This window comes from Ovis aries, chromosome 7, assembly GCF_016772045.2.
Source record: "Ovis aries strain OAR_USU_Benz2616 breed Rambouillet chromosome 7, ARS-UI_Ramb_v3.0, whole genome shotgun sequence".
Classification (NCBI taxonomy): domain Eukaryota; kingdom Metazoa; phylum Chordata; class Mammalia; order Artiodactyla; family Bovidae; genus Ovis; species Ovis aries.
Window position 1 is genome coordinate 68,596,024 of NC_056060.1, and position 7,006 is coordinate 68,603,029.

Here is a 7,006-nt window from a genome sequence, read left to right on the forward strand (position 1 = left end):
CAACGAACTACCTCTTACTAGAATGTTGCTGGTTTCATTCTAAGTACCTGTGAAGATAGGAAATATATATGTATTCTTGTAGTCCTAAAGACTGAGTAAGAATTTATTTAGACTATATGTCCCAAGTCTGTTTTTACTTATAGTTTGATCATTTTGTTTGTCCTTTTTCTATAGCCTGCCTAGTTTTGCTGTGTGCTCTGTATATGAAGATACTAACAGCAAGTAACTCTTGAAAGAGTTGGATCCTGGCATTAAGAATAGGAAAAGATTCATTTTTATCTTTGTGTATGTGTTGCTTTTTAAAATACATCTAGGTTTACTTTGTCACTGTGTACTACTATTTTAGTAGCCCCAAACTATGATTTATTCAGTATTTATCGACTCTCGGCTGTGTACCTTATATAGTTTTAGATCCCGTAAATGCTACAACAGTAAGACATGGACCTCTGCCCTTGGAAGGGTTGCAGGTTAGCAGAAGTGGATGTGTACACAACCAGTGATACAAAACAGAATGTGGTATGTGCCATCAAGGGATCCATTGCTTGTTGCCAGTGTAGTTAGTTCTGACCAGTGTGCCAGGGAAACTTCATAGAGGCGGCTTCTGACCTTGTTCCTGAAGAATGAAGAGTATCCATAATTGGGGATTACTCTAGCCTAAGTGAACTGATTGCTCTGCACAAAATCTTAAAGCATTTGACACTGAGATGAGGCATTACTAAAATAATTTACAATTAGACCACAAAGAACTTGAAAGCCATATTAAACCAGTAAATAAAACTGAAAATTCAGTTTCCCAGTATATTCATTCCTAAAGTGAGACTCCTCTGTCCTCTCCACTTACCATTTCCCACAGCACCTTTTTCCCCAAAGTAGTGCTCTTTCCCATAAGCACATTATCTGTAACAAGGCACTTAAATTTTCACCTTGTATTTGTTTCTATTCAGGTTTTATCTTTCTGGAATGTAAGCTCCATAAGAACAAAGCTCCATTTCTTAACTTTGAAATCTCTGTAAGTGTACTAGGCCAGGAATAGGTGTACTACTAATTGTCAGTTGTATGGATTCAGTATTAACATTATCTCTTGTAGTAAACATAAAATTGTCTTTTGTAGCATTTGGATGATTTATTAGGAGGTTTTCAGTACTGAATAATATAAAACATAAGGTCTCTAGCTGAAATACAACTTTATAGATACTATAAAGTGGCAGACACCAGTGACTGAGGTTAAGAAATGGAGCCTTCTGTTAAGGGTTGAATTGTGTGCATTAGAGAGAGATGTTGCAAGTTCTAGCTCCTGTGAATGTGGCCTTACTTGCAGGAGTAACCACATTAAGATGGGATTGTTAGGGTGGGCTCTAATCAGACACTAGGACTGGTGTCATACAAAAAGGAAAATGCCATGTGAGAGAGAAACAGGAAAATGTAGCAGAGATTGGAGTTAGGCACCAGCATAGAGAACACAGAGAACACAAAGGGTTGCTTCTGCCACAGAAAGCTAAGAGAAAGAGGCAACAGATTCTTCAAGAGAGCCTTTAACTCATGACTCTCCTTTCACTTTGATTTCAAGCTTCTAGCTTTCAGAATTGGGAGACAGTACATTTCTTTAGTCACTCAGTTTGGGGCACTTTGTTTATGGCAGCTTTAAGAAACCAATACAGCCTTCTTAATTCACTAATTTTAAACACTTATTTATTGAACATCCGCCAGATACTAATTTAGGTGCTTGAGATACATTGGAGAGCAAAGACAAAAATCCTGCCCTTGTGGATCTACGTTCCAAGGATGTGAAAGTAAAGCAAATAATAATAAGAATTAGAAGATATCGTCTATGGAAAAAATAATGTAGGATGAGGTGAATGGGGGGGGGCTGCTAATTGCCAATTAGAATAGGGTGATTGAGGGGCTTATAGTGACTCAGATAAGTTAGTCAAGTGTGACACAAGAAATCTATTTGCTCTCTGCCTGTAGTTTTTGACACAGCTAAAATCCTTGTTGATTCCTGCATGATAGGGGTGTTAGGACAGAGCTTCTAAATCCCTTAGAATTTCCTGGGTAATAGAAGTGCCTTTTGTACTTTTCACCAAAAGGTGACTCTTGGAGGGCTATTGGATGACTTTAGGATGAGAGCTGGTCACCAGAAAGTCTTAAGTCATGTTTTGAAGAACTTTCAGCCCCACCCCTGCCTGCCCCATCCTCTAGGGAGAGGACAGGGTTTGAAAATTGAGTGAATAACTGATCATGCCTGTGTAATGAAGCCTCCATAAAAATCCCTATCATACAGGGTTCACAGAGCTTCCAGAATGGTGAACATGTTCAGGTGCTGGGAGAGCGGCATGCCAAGGAGAGAACCTGAGTTCCATGCTCCTTCCTGCACCTTGCCTTAGCATTTCTCCCATTTAGCTCTTCCTGAGTTGTATCCTTTGCTGTGAGCCATTCCAGGAAATTAACAAACCTCAGGAGAGACTGTATGGTGGGTTGGTCACAAATTGGGGAGGCCTGGACGTGGAATCCACATTTCACAGAACATTCACTTTAGACGAGTTGGTCCGTATCTCACTCAGAACACTGAACAACTTTTCGTCCTAAACGAGCGACTTTATCAGTTTAAGCTTTATCCCTCCTTTAGTCTGCTTTCCCTATGCTGCTGCTGCTGCTGCTAAATCGCTTCAGTCGTGTCAGACCCCGTGTGACCCCATAAACAGCAGCCCACCAGTCTCCCCCATCCCGGGAGTCTCCAGGCAAGAATACCGGAGTGGGTTGCCATTTCCTTCTCCAATGCATGAAAGAGGAAAGTGAAAGTGAAGTTGCTCAGTCGTGTCCGACTCTTAGTGACCCCATGGACTGCAGCCTACCAGGCTCCTCCGTCCATGGGATTTTCCAGGCAAGAGTACTGGAGTGGGCTGCCATCGCCTTCTCATCATAGGATGGCCCCTGCTTCCTGAGAACACCAGAAATCCAGGGGGCGCCCTCATTTCCTTAAAGTGAAAGTGCAGTCGCTCAGTCGTGTCGGACTCTTTGCGACCCGGTGGACTGTAGCCCGCCAGGCTCCTCCGTCCATGGGATTCTCCAGGCCAGAGTACTGGAGTGGGTTGCCATTTCCTTCTCCAGTGTATCTCCCTGACTCAGGGATTGAGCCCAGGTCTCACGCATTGCGGGCGGACGCTTTAACCTCTGAGCCACCAGGGTCATTTCCTTAGACCCTCTCTCAAATTCCCTGACTAAAACACAAGTCCTGTAGTAGATTCTAACACCCTCTTACTGAGACACCCCACAGGTCTCCCTCGCCGCAAGGGGTTATAAGTCAAACTTGTTCAACTACAGGAGTTTGTTTTTTGGTCTTTGGCTGAAGGGCATTGTCAGGTGTGAGGAGAGAATGGTGAGCTTGCGCCACTGTGGGGTAACTTGCTCCAAAGAGGAACAGAGAAATACGGTAAAATGGTAGCTTGCAGGGAAACTAGGTCAAAGTTCTTCGTTTTGTTTTAAGATAGAGAATTAACAGCATGTTTGTATGTTGAGGGGAAAAACCGAGAGAGACAAATTGGTCCTTTAGTAGAAGGAAAGCTAGCGGATAACATGCGGCGTACAGGAAACAGTAATTGAGGTTGGAACCTGGCCCTTCACCTACAGCGGCCGGTGAGTGAGATCCTGGAACGTGACTGGCTGTGGTGTGCACATTCTCTTCCTGGTTATTTCAAAGTTCTTAGCGCAGAGGGTAAAAAAAGCGGAAGTCCTACATTCCATAATACTTAGTAACAATTGCCCTTTCGAAGTTTCACATCTCAGTTCTTTTGTGCTTTCGTTTCAAAGAGCCTCCCCTTTACCGGAATGTTAACTTGCTAATATTTATCCAACTGGATGGATAGATTCCAAATAAGTCCCACGAACAGTGGAAGAAAACCTGATTGCGCCCTGGTTCTCACAACAGCATGGAACATTTCTCACTGTATGTTTCGCCAGAAGACATTTCCCCGTCCCTATATTGAGAAAAAACGTAAAATAAACAAGAGAGAACTTCGAAGTCCTCCGACTCTGTGCTTTTCCATGCGATTGCTTAAATTTTAGAAAAGTTGCCAGTATTGAGGCTCCTAATTTTGTTCCTGCTGCTGGGAGGGATTGGGGGCAGGAGAAGGGGACGACAGAGGATGAGATGGCTGGATGGCATCACGGACTCTATGGACAGGAGTTTGAGTGAACTTCGGGAGTTGGTGATGGACAGGGAGGCCTGGCATACTGCGATTCGTGGGGTCACAAAGAGTCGGACACGACTGAGCGACTGAACTGAACTGAACTGAATTTTGTTCTGATTAAATAAAAAACCGTCCTCTCTCAGCAATAATGCAGCAAGGCACAGTAACACAGAAAGTCAATTTCAACTGTAAACATTGGCCGTTTCAGTTTCCTCAGTGAAGGAGGAGCTAGGAGAGGGATAGGAGAAAGGAATAGGAACGAGTGCTTTTTAAGTACGCAAGCGCAATTTGAGAACTGTTTAATTTGCAAACTCGTCTTTTTTCCAGAGATATGGTTAACACTGACAGTATCTAAAATCGGTTTAAAAAACAAAACAAAACAAAACAAAAAACCCTCGTGTGTTACAATGCTGTGGAGAGACCTCGGAATGTTAAAGCAAAGTGAAAAACCAAAAACACTTCATGCGCCCAACGTGGGGCTCGAACCCACGACCCTGGGATTAAGAGTCCCATGCTCTACCGACTGAGCTAGCCGGGCGCCTGTTTCAAGATGTTGATTTTTCTCCTCTTAAAGTGTTTAACTATATTTGATTTTTGTTTTCTTATACCTCTTTATTGGTATAAAAAAATTTACGTCATGCTATGAGACGTTAACTTCCAAACTGGTTTTAAAAATTCTTTAAAACAATTCTTTAACTGTACTTATATTTAGCAATTTTTTAGCGTGGGCCTATCACAAGAGCACTGAAAATTTATGTCTGTCATTACAGAATCACTGAATCTTTTTTCTGAAGTGTTTTAAAATATTTACTACCCGATAAGTTGTTTTCTTTACATAAACATGTATCAAGAGTGTTCACTTTCTATCGAATGTCATAATGGATTCCTACCATTTTGGACGCAGCGTAAATACAGTTTTTAATGAAGTTAGTTACACATGCGGAAGAACAGTGGAGCTTAGTTATTTCCCTTTAATATGATCAAGTCAAGGAAAGCTAAATTGAGGAAGAGGAAACCGGTTCAGTTAAAATGAGCCCTCTTTCTCATAATTGCCTGACAATTCAGATAGGCCCCTCAGAGGTTGTTATTACACATCCATCACAAAAGACAGGCCGAGAGGAAAGGATTGTAGAGTCTGAGTCTTATGGTAAAGAATTAATTCTAGGAGAAAAGAACTAATTTTGATCAAACTATGACAAGCTGAGATAATGGAATAATCTACAGAAATATATATATTCTGAGATACTAGTGCAGTTCTCTAGATAAGGAAATCTGCAGATTTCTGTGATGGGAGTGGTATCTATTCTACTGCTCAGAACAGCAAGATAAAACCTAATTGTAAACCTGGGAGTCACAAAGAATTCTTAGGAATAGTAATTTCTGAAACCCTAAAACACAGTATTTACAAGTTAAACACATTGGGCACCATGTTTCCAGGGCTATTTTAATTAAAACAGAGTCATAAACTGTGGCATAAACTATGTTTAGATTCCTCAAAGTGCCCTAGGATTTAAGTAGAATATTTACAATTTTCAAGCTTGAAATATTAATGCAATTATTCACCAACAATTTTTTTTTCTTGCAGTTGCAAATTCTGGTGTATTGTAACTATTTCATAACTTGGCAGAATGTACCTGGGAAATGAATTTGTATTTATTTGCATTTTCAACACAATTATTAAGTACCTACCATGTGCAAAGCACTATTCCAATAGATGGAAGTATAAACAGATTCTGATAACCTCAAAAGCCTTTATCACCCTATAAGAAAGATATATGCGTAGATTACATACTGATTTTAGATGTACTATTTCCAAAAGTAACTTAAAATAATTAAAACACATCCATACTCACACCTTTTAAGTTTTCTAAGGAATTAAGCAAATAATCATGAACCTTAATGCATTTTTCCAAGGTACAAGATAAATCAACAATCCAGCCCCCACATAAACAGTTAATCTGATAATGGGTTCAGAAAGAGCTCCAAATTCATAATTGTTAATGAATACACAATAGGCCCTAGGCACTCAAATTGTGTTTATCACACACAAACAGGAAAGTTAATTAAGGGTTTCACTGGATCCTTAAACAAGTTTGGAGTACTAATACCAGTACCTTCAAGGTGAACCCTTCTAGGACTATAGCTTTCTTCAGCATTTTCTTGGCCTCAAACCTGCATCTGTCTCCTGCATTGGTAGGCGAATTCTTTACCACTAGTAACACCTGGGAAGAAGTCCCTTCTTGGCCTACAGTGGTCTAACTCAGGACTCTTCATGAAAAAATTGCAGCTAGGATATTTTAGTGAGGGTCAGACAAATTAAACTGCTAGTCTTCCAAGTATATCCATATCCTTTTTATCCAGTTATTCATGAATAAAAACTTTTGATTATAATGCTTCATTAATAGGAAGAAGCAATCGAAGTTCCTTTTCCCTTTACTTTCTACATTTAATTTTTCAGCAAGCCTGCACATCTAAAATCCATCCACATATTTCCACCTCCACTGCGACAACTCTACTCACTCTCCATTACTGCTTGCACACTGGACTGCAAGATTTCCAACTAGTCTCTGTATTTCTATTCTTCCCTGTATTTATCTTTCTCCACACAGAAGCAAGAGACTTCATTTAATAATCATATCATTCTGATTAAAAAACTGCTAATGATCTCATAGTATAATGCCAATAAAGCACAGAAGTCTCTGTGTTTCTACTCTTTTTTCTATAGTATAATGCCAGTAAAGCACAGTGCTTCTACTCTTTCTTCTGACGCCAATAAAGCATAGGCGTCTCTGTGCTTCTAAGCTTTCATATATGTATCA

The 7,006-nt window shown here is 40.3% G+C and overlaps 1 protein-coding gene and 1 non-coding gene across 2 annotated transcripts in view; both read right to left on the minus strand.

Moving 5' to 3' along the window:
- Positions 1-7,006, minus strand: part of ARMH4 (armadillo like helical domain containing 4) — a 258,708-nt gene that overhangs the window by 209,806 nt on the left and 41,896 nt on the right. The window lies entirely within an intron of this gene.
- On the minus strand, positions 4,653-4,725 carry TRNAK-CUU (transfer RNA lysine (anticodon CUU)). The gene has a single exon. It is a non-coding gene; the product is annotated as a tRNA-Lys (tRNA).